Consider the following 18,783-nt stretch of genomic DNA (forward strand, 5'->3'; position numbering starts at 1 on the left):
GGAGACAAGGAATAATATGGATTGATGTCTGTTAAAGAATAATTGAATAAAACTATGCTCAAAAGGGAGACTAATCTCAAATATGGAAAAATCTACAGATTTTTTTAAGTGTAACTCTAATATAGTATACACACAACATAATATAATCTATGACATCCTGCTAAAACCACTTTAATAAAAAGAACAATGTGTTTTTGGTATAATTATAGTTTTATGTAAGCAAAAGTTATATTAATGGAATCCCTGTTTTACGGAATCCATGCCTTCAAGAAGAATTTAAAAACATAAGAAATTTATCATGAATTTTACTGTAATTAGCAAATTTATTCTGGTTGTCTATATTATTAAATTTGATGAATCACCCAGTGATTTGTCTTAGGTGAGCTTCCCATTATTTGAGAAATTTGAACGCTGGATAAATTTTCACCTGTTAATGGGCATGGACATCAGCAACTGCCAGCTGGATCATGATAAACATTCAATAATCTGCCAAAAAATAGAAAAATATGAACAATGCAGTAAGGTTTTCAAAATAATGGTTTTGCATAAAAATGTCTTTTATTTTAAGGACTCAATATTAGATGGTAGTTATTTAATATTCTTATCTGCTAATGTGAATAAAGGAAAAATTAGCAATCATGCCAGTCTCTCATTTTTATTTCTTTTTTTCTGAAAATATACTGGTCCATGAAATCTCAAAGTCTGGGAACCACTGACTTGGCTGACTTCTATGATTTCTCTGACTTCTCAGAGTATATTATTCTATATATCCAAATATTTAATGTAATAGAGATATAACTTTGATTTTTCTGTAAAAACCAACACTATTAAAGTAGTCTTAACATTTCTGAAAAGTTGTTTGCTCCATGGCCAACAGGTACACGAAAAGATGCTCAACATCATGGTTCCCTCACATATAAGATTCTATTAATTTAAACATTTTTTAATCCATTCCCTTTTGTTTAATTTTTACATAATGGATTCAAATTATAATACTTAACACAGAGAATGAATTCAATGTTTCATGAAATACTCATTAAAATTATCTTTTGTTTCTATTATATATTATTTCCACTTGTTTTGGAGTACTCTTGTATTCAAAATTGGGCTTTTCCTTGTGGCTCATTTATCCACAAAATATTTTCAATAAAATAAACTGCATAATAATTAAAATTGTTATAATGCAATACATCTTCTGATTCATAAATGATGTAAACCTAAATATTACTCCTCCTTTAATAGCTTTCAAATACTAAAATATTACAAATAACTATAATTGAGGCATGCATAATTTTATCCCATTAACTTTGGTGTCCTTTTGTAGTCTCATAATCTAAATTAAGCTCTTCAAGTTGCTGAAAAAGTTTCATTTTCTTTATGAAATGACCCACTCTTCAAATTGCATAATCATCTCTTCCATGAAGACTTCTAGCACTTCTGTCCATCCTTGATACTCTCTTTTCCACACTCCCAACATCCATTCCTGCTTCTCTACAACCAAAATACATCCCAGCTCCATCCTTTTCTTTACATCTCCAATGCTTCCCTCCTGACCTAAGGATCATCATGGCTCACCTGCATTAATGTACAAGCTTCCAAACTGGTATCCCCCATTTCCAGACCATTCTTCACACTGAACCTACGCTGATCTTATTGTAATGTGTCTTATATCCTGTCCTTCCTCTGTTGAAATACCTCCAACGGTTTCTCATTGTGTTCCAATATCCAAGAATCCAATACTCTGAAATGGCCTCAAGCCTCCATGGACTAGCAATCCTACTACTTTCACCTCTTCTGCTCTCCTCCTTCCCTTTCCCTCTATACTCCAGCCCACTGAGCTTTTGGCTCCTCCACTCCACCAAGCTCATTCCTGACTCAGCACCTTTACCCATGCTGTTCTTCCTGTCTGGAAAGCTCTTCCTTCAGATCTGTACATTGGACTGGCTTTTTCTCATCATTCGGAACTCAATGATCAAATCACTTCCACAGAAAGGCCGTTTTTGGAAGACCCCCACTCCATCACTCTATCAAATGACATTTTATTTTCTTACAGCCTTTCCTTTATTGCTATCTGAAATTATCTCACTTATTGATTTGTTTATTGGCTTATTAATGGTCTCTCCCCCTAAGAGAATGAAACCTCCTTGAAAGCAGACCTTGTCTGCCTTGTTCACCATTTCATCCTTCCCCAAAGCCTAGAAAAGTCAGAGCTTTATTATGACTTTCATGGGCCAGAGGTACTTTTGCCTTCCTGGATCCCTTCGCCTGAAAAAAATATTAAAAATTATATTTCATGACTGCATTGGTATAAAGACAAATATATTAATATCATACACTAAAATTTTCTTTGACTTAAAAGTTCATTTTTTTCTGATTTAAAAGAATTTAAAACATGTTTGTGGGCCCTTGGCACTGTACCTGCTAATGGAGACGTCACCTTAAAAACGGTGCCCAGGGCATGATAGGTGCTCAATTATTGAGTGGGTTGAGTGGATGCCCTGGAATTTAGGATCGTTGGACTGTGCCCCACTTCTACTCAACTGGTTAATAATCGCTTGGGTTAACATTCACTAGGAGTCCTGTATTTGCAAAGCAAGAGGGTAAAATCACATGGCTTTCCTTCTGTTTTCTCAACTCCTTCTCTGAAGTTCAATGACAGTTATGGTCTGTGCTATATCATTTAGTCTTTTATTACACACATCTACTATCTTTTATTGCTTTTGTGATTGTTCAAAGTGTTAGTCTTACCTGTGTAATTAGATTACGGATTCCTTTAGGGCTGGGATTTAATTTTATTCTTCCTTATAATGTTCCCACAGTCTATAGCACAAGATATGTGATTAATATTTGCTGGTTATTTGTCTGACTGCACTTTTAGATTATTATATACATAAAAATATAGAAAACGATAAACTTTAGTCAATATATGATTGGACGCTGGCTCAAGAGAGAAACAGCTTGAAAGGAGGTAGTGGGCATTCTAAAGCAGTGCTTCTCTGTCTCCTTCGTGTCGTGGCACAATAGGAAATGGCCCCATTTGCCCAGCAGACATACCTAAATGAATGAGGCTACTTCAAGCCAGAGGTGACTGGTTGATGGCTCTGAATGTTGCAGGCCCTACCACACCATGTAGGAGATCAATATCTTAGTGCAACTCTATCACATTTGTGCTATTGAGAAGGAAAAATAATTTTTTTCCTACCCTTTTATGTTCTTGGCTGAGACCTCTCTGTAATAAAAGACAGATTAACAGGGAAAAAAACAGAAGTTTAATAACATGTATACATCCTGCATACCCTGGATATCTCCCAGAAAAATTGAGTAACTCTCCAAAATGGCCCAAGCCACCACCTTAAATACCATCTCCAGCTAAAGACAATAAATGATGTTGGTGGTGGGGTGAGAAGGAACTGGTTATGAGAGGTTAGCAGGCAAAGCACAGTGAACAAGTGTAAGGTTGTCATGCAGATTTAAGTCAGTTGCTTTCTCCATTGATGAGTTTCTAGACATTCAGTCATCATCCTCTTCTGGCACAGAAAGGGAAACTCCTACAAATGGAGATTTCCTTTATAAATGCAAACGTCTCTTACAAAAGGGTAACCTCTAGTTTTCAGAGCTTTTCCTGTCTGCTGTTTCCTAAAAATAATCAGTCTAAAATAGTCCTTATGCCACAAAGATACACGTAGGGGTGGCACATTCTGTTCCCCTTCAGTGGCATCACTGCTGGAAAGCCTCTCTGAGTCTGCTGTAACTGCTGATGTGGAATTATTAACCAACCACCAGAGATGTGCTGGATATGTCTCCTATTGGCTGAAGAGAGCCATTTGCTAAATTTTTAGGAATTTTGCCAGACCATTGTTAAATATGGCCATTATTAAAAATTAAATTATATAAACTTATAAATGAATAAATTACAGTAAAAATGAAGGTAATAAATTCTCAACACACCACATCTTATTGCATATTTCTTACATTTTATCGTTACCCATGCTTTCGAAGTTATTTATGCCTACTGTATTCGTATGATGCAAACACAATACAATGGTGTGATGCTACTCAACTCTTCCCAACTCTGTGTTCTGACATGATGTCACATTGGTAGCTTGAAACTAGTCATGCAGGGAGTATGTATTTACCCCATGGACCAGCTCCCAGCATTTGATTTCCAGTACTATGTTATCCTACCACCCCCACAGCCCCCTTTTCTTTAGATATTGTACAGGCAGCAGAAAACATCACAATGTTGCCTCATGCCAGAAAAGACTACCTTTGGTTGCAACATTTTGTCAGAGTGCAAATTTGATGTCAGTGTGTGTATTAGTTCAGTATTTAGGCTTTTAGTTATGATACACCTGAATTTAAATTTTTATCCTATCCCTCCTTATTTATGTGACATGGAACAAGTTGCTCTATAAGTCTGTTTCCTTATTTGTATAAAAGAGCTAATATGTAGCGCTTATCTAATAGGGCTGTTATGAAATTACAAAGTATTTTACTATGCAATATGTATTAGAGCTTGACACATAAGTGTTCAATAACTATTATCATTGATATTATTTTTCTTAGCTGTTATCTCTATGGAAGTGGCTCTCAATGGGGGCAATTTTGTTCCCTAGGGGACACGTGGCAGTGTCTGGAGTTGCTTTTCATGTTCACAGCTGGAGGGTAGGGAGCCATCACCTAACGGTAGAGGCCAGGGATGGGGCTAAACCTCCAACAATTCATGGGACAGCCCCCTACTAACCGCACAACAAAGAAAGATTTGACCCAAAAGGTCAATCATGGCAAGGTTGAGAAACCCTATTCTAGAGTAGTGTTGTCTAAAAGAACTTTCAGTGATGGTGCAAACATTCGTTATCTACACTGCCAATGTAGCAGTCACTAGCTACACATGGCTCTTAAGCGCTTGAAATGTGGCTAGTGTGACCAAAGAACTGACTATTTCATTTTGTTTAACTTTAATTCACTTAAACTTAAATAACCACAATACACTAGGCAGCAGGTACCGTAGAAGACCTCTCTAGAAGACCCTCTCTAGGTCAGGATGAAAAATAGCACGAAGACTGGAGGTTCCATTCAGAGTGTTCAAGTGCTGAGCATTCAACTTGTCCTTTGAAAAATGCCAGAAAAGTACTAGAAATATAATTAAACTTTAAAAAATATGCACAGAAAAGAAAAAGATTGGAAATAAAAGCAAAACTATTTCACAGTACTTGTCTTTGGTTGGTGAGACTTTTTTTGTTTGTTTTTTTTTTGAGGAAGATTAGCCCTGAGCTAACTACTGCCAATCCTCCTATTTTTGATGAGGATGACTGGCCCTGAGCTAACATCCATCCCCATCTTCCTCTACTTTACCTGTGGGATGCCTACCACAGCATGGTTTTTGCCAAGCGGTGCCATGTCTGCACCTGGGATCTGAACCTGCAAACCCCGGGCCGCCGACACGCGGAACGTGCGAACTTAACCACTGTGCCACTGGGCCAGCCCCGGTTGGTGGGACTTCTAGTTGAGTGTTTTGTCTATCTAATTATGTGTATTTCCATTTAAAAAGATATTATAAGCATGTTAAATTTCACAAAGAAAAAAATAATCTTTTAAAAATGCAGCTCACTAAAAGAGAAGTAGTAAGACCTGTGAGACATCACTTGTTACAAATGGCCTGTGAAATATAAATTTGGTTTTGTAGGAAGAGAAATGTCTATAATGATGGATGAGACATGGTACCTTTATGAACAGGAAGTGAACTAAAAAATGGTCTGTCTCATAACAGTCTGAGAGTCTGTGCACATTGGTAGTCAACAGGAATTTTAGTAAATGTGGTAGGATCTATGAAACTGGAGGAATCCTCTGGGCAAGTGAGCAGAGAGGAAGAGGCACCTTCAGTTCAGCCTTTATATTTACTAGAATGCAGCAATTCAGCTGCATTCCACTGCTGGTAACTGTCTGATCCCTACCTTCGATGCCCTACACCTCCAACCAAACTGTTGTACTGATATTAGGTCCTTGGAACCCTGTTTGGTGACTAATCCGGTGAACTAATTTAAGCTTAGTGGTTAATAGTGCTTCACTGTATTACTTCTCCTAGATAACATATTTTCACATCCGTAAGACTCTTCCATGCCATAGTCCAAATAGGCCATTTCCATAACCTTCACTTCTCTGTGAACCAGTGAGAAGAAGCCTGTCTAACTTCCTTTAAACCATATTGTGTTTTATCTAGTGATATCAAGGTGTCTAGAAGTTTTGAGATCTTGTCATAATGTCAATAACGGAAAGGAGTGTTTGCTTCCTCACAGCAAGGGGGCAGTGAGCAGAGCTGGGAAGTAGCACACCTGCACACGGGGATGGGCCTTGCTACTAGCAGCAGTTTTTCAGGCGGGCTGGTATAAGACTCACACGCTTTAGTTGTTGTCTTCACCCCTATTTTACAAGTAAGGAAGCCAGGACTCATAGCACTTAAGCAACTTGCTAAAGGTCACAAGATGCTGATCCTAAGTTACTATTGTGTTGTAATAATTACCTTATAACTTAGTGGCATAAAACAGCCGTATTATTAGTTTCCCAGATTCTGTGGACTTGATATTTGAGAAGGGTTCAGCTGGGCTACTCTGTCTTGGAGTTACTCGCGAAGTTACCATCAGACGTTGGCTATACGTATTGGAACACTGGGGGCTGGAGTAGCTAGGAGCTGCTCTCTGTCTCTCTCTAGTCTCAGAGCTTCTCCATGTGGGCTAATTTGGGCTTCCTTATAGTATGGTGACCCCAAGACAGTTGGATCGCTTACACGGTGATTCAGGTTTTCAGCATAAGTATTCCTGCAAGCAAGGTGGAGGTCACATCACCTTTTCTGACCTAGCTTCTGAAGTCACATGGTGTCACTTGTGTCACATTTCCTTGGTTACAAGAAAGTCACAAATCCACTCATTTTCAAGTGGAGGGTAATTTGACTCCACCTCTTGATGTGAGAGTGGCAAGGTTTTAGAAGGATATGTGGGATGAGAGAAATCGTTGTGGTCATCCTTTAAAATACTACTTGACACAGATGGCTATGTGAGCAATCCAGAATTTGAATCCTGGGCTGTTCATATCGGCCTCTGTTTGCTCTGCTGCACCATTCACCATTCTTAAGTTTCCATGAGTGTTAATGTAGTAACCGTCAAGGAGGCAGGCTTCTCAGAAAAGGGTAAATGATTCACAATGTGTTAGTTAGTAGTATTAAATTTCAATTCCTCCTTCCTGAAGAACTGGTAAAAACTCTTGGCCTAATATGAAAAAGACAATAGTTTCTTTTTGCTTCTTTCTTTTACGGATTCTCTTCTACATGTCTTCAGGTAGTCTTACTCAAAGCTAGTCTTTGCTGGGATATTGTTTTCCTGGTATTGATGATTTCATCATTTGCAGAAAATTCTTAGTTTTTCTAATGCACTTGTTCAAGGTTCACCTTTGGTATTTCAAAAGAGATGTGTCTTCCCTGGAAAACACTTTGCAAAATGCCTGCTACTAGTATCTATTTCTGGAGAATTGCAATCTTCTCTTGCTTGACTCTTCATCTTGGTTCCTTATCTCTGTGTCAATAACTTAGCTTCACACTTTTGTTCTTCCACTTTGCAAAGAGAAAGTTTTATAGTACATACCTTTATTGGGTAAAGTATTTTCCTGATAGAAACCTAAGCTGAATACAGAACCCCACTCAGCAGAAGCTCAGATGTCACGTCACTTCTTCTAAATACCACAAACACCCAACCCCAATCATGCACTGCAGCTAAATGGTAGTTCTTCTTGCCCCAAAATATGTGAGACACAGAAGGCTGGTGCCTAGTCTTGGAACATTTAAAATACTAAATGAAGTACTGGAAGAGAAATTTGGATACAGGAGCAAGGCACAAGAAAGAATGAGTATAATACTAGCCAGTTACCAGAATAGCGACACTCCTAGGTAAGAGGAGGGGCTGCAATTCACAAAATGACATGGGACCTCAGTGGTCATCTCAGTCCCATTCACAGTGAATGGGGCCCAATGCCTGAACCTCTAGAACAGCAGAGAGGGAGAAGAGAGAAGACATACTAAATAGAACAAAACAAACTGGAATTTCAAATCTTAATTCCACCCCATTCGCCTGAATAAGTTAATTTCTGTGGGCCATGTTTATTGCCACATAGGTAATAGTAACTGCTTTTTATAATTGTTTTGAGGACTACTGCATCTGGCAATAATTGGAGCATAATCATTTGCTTTTTCTTCCTCCTCTGCTCTTCTTCCTCCTCCTCTCAGAATAGATCTGAGAAATGAGCCTGTGGTGGGGGGATTAACAAACTTTGCTGCCAAGGCAGAAGCAGGGGCTGACATATTCAGCTATTAAAAGAGGGTAGGTGGGAAAGCACTGCCAATAACAGCCTGTGAAAGTAGAAGTTGGACAGTTATACATAAAAAAAGTTTTTCGCCACAACTAGAAGGACCCACAACAAAGAATATACAACTATGTACCGGGGGCTTTGGGGAGAAAAAGGAAAAAAAAGTTTTTCAACAGATACAGTGCTAAAATTATGTAAGGACATGCAAGAATGATCATTATGGCATTGATTTTAATATAGTACGTACAAACTGGAAACATTCTAAGTGTGTCTTAATAAGGATCTGATTAAATAAGTTACCTGTATTCACGCAATGCAATGCTATGTATCCTTTAAAAGAATAAGGTAGGGGCCGGCCCGGTGGTGCAGTGGTTAAGTTCGCACATTCCGCTTCTCCGCAGCCTGGGGTTCGCTGGTTCAGATCCTGGGTGCAGACATAGCACTGCTTGGCAAAAGCCATGCTGTGGTAGGCGTCCCACAGGTAAAGTAGAGGAAGATGGGCATGGATGTTAGCTCAGGGCCAGTCTTCCTCAGTAAAAAGAGAAAGATTGGCAGTAGTTAGCTCAGGGCTAATCTTCCTCAAAAAAAAAAAAAAAGAAAAGAATAAAGTAGAACTATATGTGCCAATGGGAATATCTCCAAGATATGTTGTTAAATGAAAAAGTGAGCTGCCAACATAATATGGCATGATTGTGTTTGCATGTTTGTGTGTGTGCTGTGTTTATGTAAGAATACATATGACAGTAAGAGCATGGAAAATTTCCAGAAGCATACACAAAAACTGGCAGTGGGGGTGATTTTGTGGAATGGAGTAGGAATGACAGCTTTGTAGAGAGGAAGGTTTTTAACTTGAATTTCTTCACTCTTTCATATTGCTTGATTTTTTAAAATTTATAAGCATGCATTACTTTTTAAATGAAAATAAAATAAATTAAAATGTTCCTTAGCAGCTAGTGGGCAGAGAGAGAGGGACACAAGAAAAAGAACCCAGGATGGCAAGAAATCGTTTAGAAACTAATACCCCCTGGGCCATTTATGCTCAGCATTTGCAGCAGAGGGTTCTCAGGACATGATTAACATTCGTGCTGAAAACAGGTAGGCAATAGGGTAATGAAAATCACGTGAGTGACCTGGAGGAGCCCACAGGTAGGATGTTTGCTCACTTATGTTAGTGGTTCAGTCCTGGCTGCCCATTAGAATCACCAGGGGAGCTTTAAAAATCTGCCAAGATCCACTGGCAGAGATTCTAATTTAATTGGTCTGGGGAGGGCCAAGCATAAGTGCATTTTAAAAGATCCCCAGGTAATTCTTGTGTGGCCCGGGTAGAAAACCACTGCATCAACAGTGCTTAGAACCCTCACGACAATCAACATGCAATTCTTGACCATCTACTACATGCCAGGTACTGTGCTAGGTGTGAGCCACACAAATACAAAGGGATTAAAAAAAAAAATTTAGGTAAAGGACGAGGAACTGAACAGACATTTTTCCAAAGAAGACATACAAGTGGTCAACAGCTACATGGAAAGATGCTCAACATCACTAATCAACAGGGAAATGAAAATCAAAACCACAATGAGCTATCACCTCACACCTGTTAAGAGTGGCTGTCATCAAAAAGATAAGAGATAAGTGTTGGTGAGGATGTGGAGGAAAGGGAACCCTTGTGCACTGTTGGTGGGAATGTAAACTGGTACAGCTATAATGGAAAACAGTGTGGAGGTTCCTCAGAAAATTAAAAATAGAAATATCATATGATCCAGCAATTGCGTTTCTAGGTATATATCCAAAGGAAATAAAATCATTATTTTGAAGAGATATCTGCCCTCCCATGTTCACTGAATCTTTATTCACAACAGTCAAGACATGGAAACAACCTAAGTATCTGTCAATGGATGAATGGATAAAGAAGATGTATATATACACAATGGAATATTGCTCAGTCACGAGGAAGAAGGAAATCTTGCCATTTGTGACAACATGGACAGACCTTGAAGACATTATGCTAAGTGAGATAAGTCAGACAGAGAAAGACAAATACCATTTGATATCACTTACATGTGATATCTAAAAAAGGCAAACTCACAGAATCGGAGAGTAAAATGGTACTTACCAGAGGCGGGGGGTGGGGGATTGAGGAGATGTTCGTCAAAGGGTATAAACTTCCAGTTATAAGATGAATAGATTCTGAGACTCTAATGTAGAGCATGGTGATTATAGTTAACAATACTGTATTACATACTTGAAAGTCGCTAAGAGAGTAGATCTTAAATGTTCTTACCACAAAAAAGAAATGGTAATTATGTGATGTGATGAAGGTGTTAGCTAACACTATGATGGTAAACATTTTGCAAGATATATAAGTATACCAAATCAACACCTTTCACGTACATGTTATATGTCAATTATATCTCAATAAAGCTCGATAAATAAATAAATCTAAGACCAAAAGAAAATTAGGCCAAGAGACAAGGATATTTAAATTTCATATATTTTAGCCTTTCTATAGCTGTGCAGTTTGTGGATGACAATTGGAAAAATAATTTTAAAATGAAGAATGGTATATAAAATAATATGTTCTCTTTTCAATAGTAGATAACGGAATAAAAGTAGGTTCAGTGGTACCTGTACCAGTTTAAAAAGGAATTACCTTTAATGTGATAACACTTATCCCAAGAGCTTGCCTAGTACCTGAACCATTTTACTCCAAACATGGTCCACAGACCAGGGACATTATCGTTGTCACTGGGAGCTTGTTTGAAGGGCAGAGTCTCCAGCTCCAGGCAAACCTAAATAAGACTCAGCACCAAACAAAATATCCGGGTGATGCATAGGCACATCAAGATTTGAGAAGAACTATGTTAGTTCTTAGAAGGATTTAGAATCTTCTAGACTTCCTTACCTAAATCCTATTTTATTGACATTAACTACAGATTTGGTTATCTGGAAATTGAATGGATTGCTTTACAGAGAATCATAAATGACTTATATCCCAACCACTTCTGTAACAACAACATTAATAGATTCCACTTTTTTCAGCAGTTACTATATGCTGGGCACAATAGATACTTTATAAATATATTTTCACAAAAACGCTAAAGAAGGATGTGTTTTTGTTCTTCCTATTTATTGATGAGACAATCAAGATTGAGAGAGATGAAAGTCTCACAACTGATAAATGGTAAAACGAAAATTTAAATTTAGATCTGATTAAAAACTCAGTTGTTTCACTGGCTTTTCAATGCTTATCATAATTGTGATGCTATGGGAGAGTATTTATTACACTTTCAAAAACATTATTAAAAGAGATTTAAATAATCTCTAATTTAAATTTATAGTCATTGCAGAACTATGTAATAATAACAATAAAAAGGGAGAAAAGTTAGATCATAATCCATGAGTCAGCCAATTACATACATTTTATTTCAAACATGTGCACCGATGTAGTTTTAGTTGGCATAGTAATTTGATCTATCAGTTATTTAGAAACCTTGTAGTGAAAATTTCAAGCCCTGAAATGCAGCCAAGAGCAAAATTTTGTTAAAATTGCAATTGAACAGGAACCTGTCCAGCAGTGTATTGCTTAAGTTTGCGCACTCCACTTTGGCGGCCCTGGGTTCACAGGTTTGGATCCCAGGTGCGGACCTACACACAACTCATCAGGCCATGCTGTGGAGGTGTCCCACTTACAAAATAGAGGAAGATTGCCACAGGTGTTAGCCTGGGGACAGTTTTCCTCACCAAAAAGATTGCAATTAAACATTAATAAACATTGTTTGATATAAAAACAAGGGTGGAGTTTTTAATACAGAAAGTTGGCTAACGTATATAGACTGGCTTCTAAGTAAATCTTATCTTTCCTGAAAAAATGCCAAAGTAGGAAAACCAGTCTGGGATGGAAAAAAATCTCTTTATAATCTCTCATAAGAAGACAACATTTAATCTGTTTCCGTGCTTTGAAGACTGCTTAACCTTCAGGTGGAATTCAGTTAGTAAATGCACGTTAGCACAGGACATCCCCATGGCAAATCGCTCCCAATTACAAAGCTTTTCCCCACTGATGTCTGTTACTTCCTACCTTGAACTTCGGACTTGAACTAAACGATTTTTGTTGGAAACAATTGTTCTGGCCAGGTAAAATCAATCTTTTCTTATTGCTACTAAAAGAAACAATACAAGACTTACACTGACCACAGAAGTTATGTATTTTCAGCATCGTTGGACCTATGTGGATATATACATATGTCCAGTCATGCCGAAAATATTAAAACAGAGAACTGTGCCAAGTTGAATATGAAGAATTTAATTTAACATTAGGTCTCTAAAGCCTCTCTTAGACTATGCTTCTATGGACCATGGTGCCTGTTGAAGAGTTGACTGAATTTGGCATTTGTGTTCAACCAGTCATCATTTTAGTTCTGTGTGCGGTTGAGAGGGTAAATTAATTAAAAATTGAAGAATAAGAAAAAAGTGTAAAAATAACAAGTAGATCTATCTGACAAGAGAGGTTTTAAAAAAGGCCAAATGAGTAACAATTCCCATTGACTAGTAAAAACATTACTCACCATAAGTGTATAAGCTGTCAAAATTTCATCCAGTATTAACACTCCTACACAAATAAACAGAGTAAACTTAAATTTCAACTATCTGAGAAATACCTGATTTTTCATTCAAAAAAAAAAAAAACTCAAGGTGAAATTAGTGAGTAACTGATGTGGGCGTACTGAGGATATAATTAAAAACAAAACCTCCCAATCCAGAAAACCTCTCCACAAAGGCAGTAAAGAAAGAAAATACTTTCACTATTGAATAAGAATTAAACCAAAATGCAGTGTGCATCACAAGCAATCTACTAAGAGATTGCAAGAACAGAAGTCTCATCCTTTTGTACAAACAGGCAGATACACCCATTGCACACATGTTCTCAAGATAAGCAATAACTAGTCCTCAAGTAAGAGGACTTGACAGCACCATTTGTCACACATAGCTCATCCTAACTTTACCTAGTAATCGGGGTGACTATGTGTCTTAGTATTGGCTTTATCCAGAGGAAGAACAAACTCGTATTTATAACAGGAAGTAGTTTTGCAACTTGGAGCAATGGACCCACTGAAGTGAGGCTCCCAGCCTCCCCAGAAACTGGGAGATAGAGATCTCTCTCTCTTGATGTTTACATTTCAAAGAGATGACTCCCAGGTCCTTGAGGAAGACATTGCTAGGTCATAACACCAAAAAAAGGTCTATTTAGTATGCAAAAGGATTTATATGCATTTCAAAGAGAGGAGAAAGTACACACAATCACAAGTTTTCTACAGTAAATGCTCTGAGAAAAAGAAGAGGGGAGTCTCTTCCCTCATTTTCAACAGGAGAATTAAACCTCTTATTTTTAATTTGTACTTGTCCTTATAGGTAGCATAACATCCCCGGAAAGTCTACTTTTCTCATTTACCCAAAGGGAAGTAAGAACACAGTATAAGAACGCCTGATTAGGGGCTGGCTCAGCGGCCGAGTGGTTAAGTTCACACACTCCGCTTCAGCGACCCAGGGTTTCACAGGTTCGGATCCTGGGCATGGACATGGCACCACTCATGCAGCCATGCTGAGGCGGCATCCCACAGAGCACAACCAGAGGCACTCACAACTAGAATATAAAACTATGTACTGGGGAGCTTTGGAGAGAAGAAGAAGGGGAAAAAAAGAAGATTGGGCACAGCTGTTAGCTCAGGTGCCAATCTTCAGGGGAAAAAAAAGAAAGAACACCTGATTAGGAGATGGATAGCCTCACAGCAAAGCTTTGGCTTTGTAACTTGAATCAAACCACTTAAATTTTATGGGCACTAATTTCCTCATTCGTAAGGTGAGGATATTAATGCTTACTTCACAGGATTGTTATAGAGAGTAAATGAAATATAAAAAGTTAAATGCATTTGAAGTGCTTCATAAACCATTAAACCATACACTGGGAGAGCAGTTGCCCTTAACAGCGTGCTTTCAGTGATCCTAGGAAGGCCTCCTGGCCAGACCCTCCTCTTACTTCTGTTGTGCAAAATCCCACTACCAGAGACTGATTCTTTCTCTCTTGACAGCACGCAGATACTGTCAGACAACTAACACATTAGCATCATGTCCAAGTCAGAGGGAATATGTGTCCCCTCTGTAAGCTCCAGACAGCAGGCTGTGGTAGAGAGCAGTACGGCATTCGAAGCCACATGGGCTGCTGGATTCTTTAGTTGGAGAGAGGAAGAGAAAGGAGGAGTTGTATCAAAAACAGCACAAGGACAACTTCCCAGTTCTTTTTGGAGCTGGCCCTACCCCAACGTCATGTAGAAAAGGAATGATGGAAGTTCTTAACTCCCAATCATTCTGGCAGCAGATTACGTCTCTTTTTAGGAGAAGACATAGAACATACATCACCAAACATTTCCATTATTCAAATTCTCTCTATCCAAATACAGAGTTTTCTATTTCCATTGTTTCTAAATTTGGAAATTAGAGTTCATTAAGGAGGTATACAATTAGAATACCATGTATGAAAGGGGAAACTAAGAATGTCTAATACTCAGAAAGGAGGTAGGTGGCGTTTTAATAGGCTCAAGAAGACCATATATTGCTTTCACAGACGTGTAGCTTAATAAAACTGCTTCCCAGAAAGGCTAAGAAACTCTGTGCATCACAGTTTGAGTTGCCTCCTAAAATTCTGAACACATCCCATAAGAATAAACCCCAAGCCTAAAGCCAAACAGCTCAAGGTAAAGGTACATTTAGACCAAGGGAGTTCTGGCACAGAGCTCTGTTCCAAAACACACTAGGAGGTTTGCCAACATGTGGAAAACTTGCTGTCATAAGGAAACAGAGGCAACTGCTTAATGACATCGTAATCCAATTTCTGTAGGTTTTATTACATAGGGGGCTGTCAGAATCAGCCTCTGTTAATATGACTCATTGGGTCATTCTGCCTAACATGGAGAGCACTATACATACACGTGAGCACACACATACTGATTCCTAAAGTGGAAAAGAGAAAACTATAAAGAGAAAGAGATGCATGTGTTTGAACTTAAAAATAACAAGTCAATAATAATAGCTGACATTTATAGACATCTAAGGAATCAGGCACTATTCCACAGCTTCGCATATATTCATTCATCCAATCCTTATAGCATCCCTCGGAGGTAGACGCTATTATAAATTCATTTTAAAGAGGAGGAAACTAAAGCTGCGGAAGATCAAGTACTTTCCTAAGGTCACACACCTGGTAAGGGAGAGTTGGGATTCAAACTCAGGTAGTGTGGCTCCAGGGTTCTCACCATTCCGATGTATTTCTTTGCAGGGATCTTACAAGCAGACCTCCTGTTACAAATCTAGTACTTGCATTCCATTTCATTCTTTCATTTTCTGCTTTGGGTGGTTCAGAGCATAAGTCTTTTCTGTCCCACAGTATTTAAAGATCTGTGTTTCCCAGCTCACAGCGGGGGACTGGTGTCCAGGTACAGCCTGTTCACACAGGTAAAAATAGATACACAATCAGTAAGTTACTTTATCTGCACAGTGGAATACAAAACAAATTTGATTTTTTGTTACCTAAGGTTATTAATTTACCCTATGATCGTTTTTGTAAACTTGTCTTAATCTATTTTTGATACTCCCAAAATATCACCACTTTGACTTGAACAAATTAACTAGATTAACAAATTAGGTTCAAGGCAATTATTTCTCTTCTATCAAATTAGTTCAGTCCTAAATGAAGCTAAAAACAAGTAATACAGTCATGCACCACATAACGATGTTTTGGTCAACAATGGATCACATATACGAGGGTGGTCCCATAAGATTAATATCATATAGCCTATGTGTATAGTAGGCTGTACCATCTAGGTTTGAGTAAGTAGACTCTATGATGTTCACACAATGATAAAGTTGCCTAATGGTGCATTTCAGGACATATCCTCATCGTTAAGCAACACATGACTGTAGTTAAAATTGTGGTGATTCCTGCATCATTAATGTTGTGCTTACTTTAAAATTGTTATAGTAAATAATATTATTTAGAGTAAAATATGTATATTACAATTTATTCCACCCTGTCTCTTAATCCCCTAATCTATTCCTGGGCTAATACAATACTGTTTTAACAGCTGAAAGGAGAAAAATCAAATGATCTTCTGAATAGAGATTTGCAAATCTCCATTTTGTAAAATTTGACACTTATTCATGATTAAAACTAATCAGTAAGTCAGGAACATAAGGAGTCGTCTTTAGCAAGATAAGGAGTATTTACTATTCAAGTCAGGAGGTAAACAAGGATGCCTGCTTTACTCCCACTCTTCAGTGTTGTACTGGAAGCCCGAGGCAACTGGATAAGACAAGGAAAACTAATACGAGAAATAATTCCCAGAAAGAAAAAGATAAAAGTCATCACTTCCAAATGATATGACTTTCTTCATACACAATCTGAGACTATCGATTTTTCTATTTTTCATCACTTTGGTGTTGGTGTTATTGTTTCTGTTTTCTTGGAGACTTCCTCAATTTTATCTTCCATCACAGCGTTAATTTCCAGGAGCTTTTCTTCTTCTCTGAATGTTCCCGTCTTCATCTTATCCTCCTCCTCTTTCATAAATGCAATCTCTTCTCTCTTTGGCAACATGAGAGGGTTTTTTTTCCTAATGTTCCGTTATGCTCCTTGCATTTTTCTATTTCCTATGAATTCCCCTGCTCCTCCCACTTTGTTTTGGACTGTGTTTTTCATGCTAGAGGCTTTCCTCAAATGTCTGGTGATCCTAAGGGGTGGATCCATTTATGTTGAAGGATCATGACAGGAAGCTCCCTGGGTGCGGACAGTGTTTATTGACTTGTGGGCTCTACTCTAGGCTGAGCAAGCAAGAAGCTGACCATTTCTCTGGGTCACCCATAAGTAAGTGTCTGAAGATCTTTCTCTTGGACCCAGCTCTTTCTCACATCTTCTGTTTAGGAAGTGTTAATCTGACTTCTAGAGATACTGATACTAAGTAGAGAGGCAGAGAGAGACTTAGGCGTTCCTCATTCTAGATGCAGAACTTCAGTCAATCATCTGTTTTCTGGATGTGTCCTGACCCTGTCCTCAGCTGTGCTAGGTCACCCTGAGACCATATCCTGCCTGGTTCAACCTCTGCAGAGCAGAAGACAAGTTATCTGGCTGCTCAGGTTGGGAGAGCTTGTCTATATAATTTCCATCTTCCAAAATTCTCTTCATGTCTCTCATTAGCTATTTCCTCCTCTCCATTTTAATCATATCTGGATTTAAGGAGGCAGTGGAGATAAACGCCTTTGTCAATCTGCCATGTTTAACCAGCAGCCCGTGCTTGAATATTAGTCCAAGGAGCCAATTTCCTGCTCTATCCTTGCAGCATCTGCTCAGTACGAATGGATTATTAGTTTTGGAGAACCAGAATCTCAAATCCACAACATCAAGAAGTGACTAAGAACAAAAGACATAGCACCAGAAAGTGTCAAATCTGAGAAGCCACTGCAGCCATTGCAGACCCTGGCAAGCTCTCAACTTGAGCAGTAGTAAGTCTGTTCAAAAGCCCTGGGAAACATGCCAAGAAAGAGAAGTTCAAGGTCAGGTGTTCTTGAATCCTTGCACCTAAGCAGCAAGGGGCCACTTTTAAGAAATCTCCTTAATTTATCCCTATTTCATTAAATTATGGGTTCTTGCCCTAAAGATTAGAAACCAGGTAGGGTCATTTTATAACAAAGGAAAAAGAATCCAATGCTTTTCTTTAAATCCATTATAATATTAGATCTGTTAGATGGCACCCAAGGCCCTGTGCTTAGTCTATGTGCTTTTAACAAAAGTAAATGTTTTAAAGCTTTAAGGATTTTAAAAGAGAGGCCCAAAGATGACCCTAATTCCAGGCAATCACATTTGGATGAGAGGGACTGCTCTGATTATGGGAGAACATGGAGGAGAAGGTAACTGAGGTTCCCAGATGGTGAAAAATTTACCACTCAGACAGAATCAAAGACATTCCCTGTGATATTGTCCCCTTCCCTGAATGTGTCATTGGAATTGATGTGTGACCTTCAGCTTTCACAGTAGAAGTGGCTGGGAACCCAGTCATTTATCCCTAGATTTCTAGAGGTAAAGGGGGGAGGATTCAAATAATATATAGTTTGTACTAAATCAATATTTGTTTACAGTACATCTAAAATCAAGCACCCTCGATAAAATCAAGACTGTGCAAAAAAAGACTAATTGCTACACAAAAAAATCTGGAAACTACTGTACATAATTCAATAAGATATTTTGTTTTGTAAAAATCTTCCTGCAGGGTTTCTTTAAATATCAAAACACTCTAGAGTAAATGAGAAAGAATTCAAATTATAAAACTTGAAGCAAACAAGATTTTACAGGAATCATCTATTTCACAAGAGTGAATAAGACACTCT

General features: G+C 38.2%; 1 long non-coding RNA gene across 1 annotated transcript in view; it reads right to left on the minus strand.

Annotated features, from left to right (window-relative positions):
• LOC138923954 (uncharacterized) overlaps window positions 1-18,783 on the minus strand; it is a 36,989-nt gene that overhangs the window by 8,636 nt on the left and 9,570 nt on the right. The window contains exons 2-4 of the long non-coding RNA XR_011438332.1: window positions 15,605-15,846; window positions 8,653-8,877; window positions 428-486 (exon numbers count right to left, since the gene is read on the minus strand). This is a non-coding gene — a long non-coding RNA (uncharacterized lncRNA). The remainder of the gene's footprint in view (window positions 1-427; window positions 487-8,652; window positions 8,878-15,604; window positions 15,847-18,783) is intronic.

This window comes from Equus caballus, chromosome 4, assembly GCF_041296265.1.
Source record: "Equus caballus isolate H_3958 breed thoroughbred chromosome 4, TB-T2T, whole genome shotgun sequence".
Taxonomy (NCBI): Eukaryota; Metazoa; Chordata; class Mammalia; order Perissodactyla; family Equidae; genus Equus; species Equus caballus.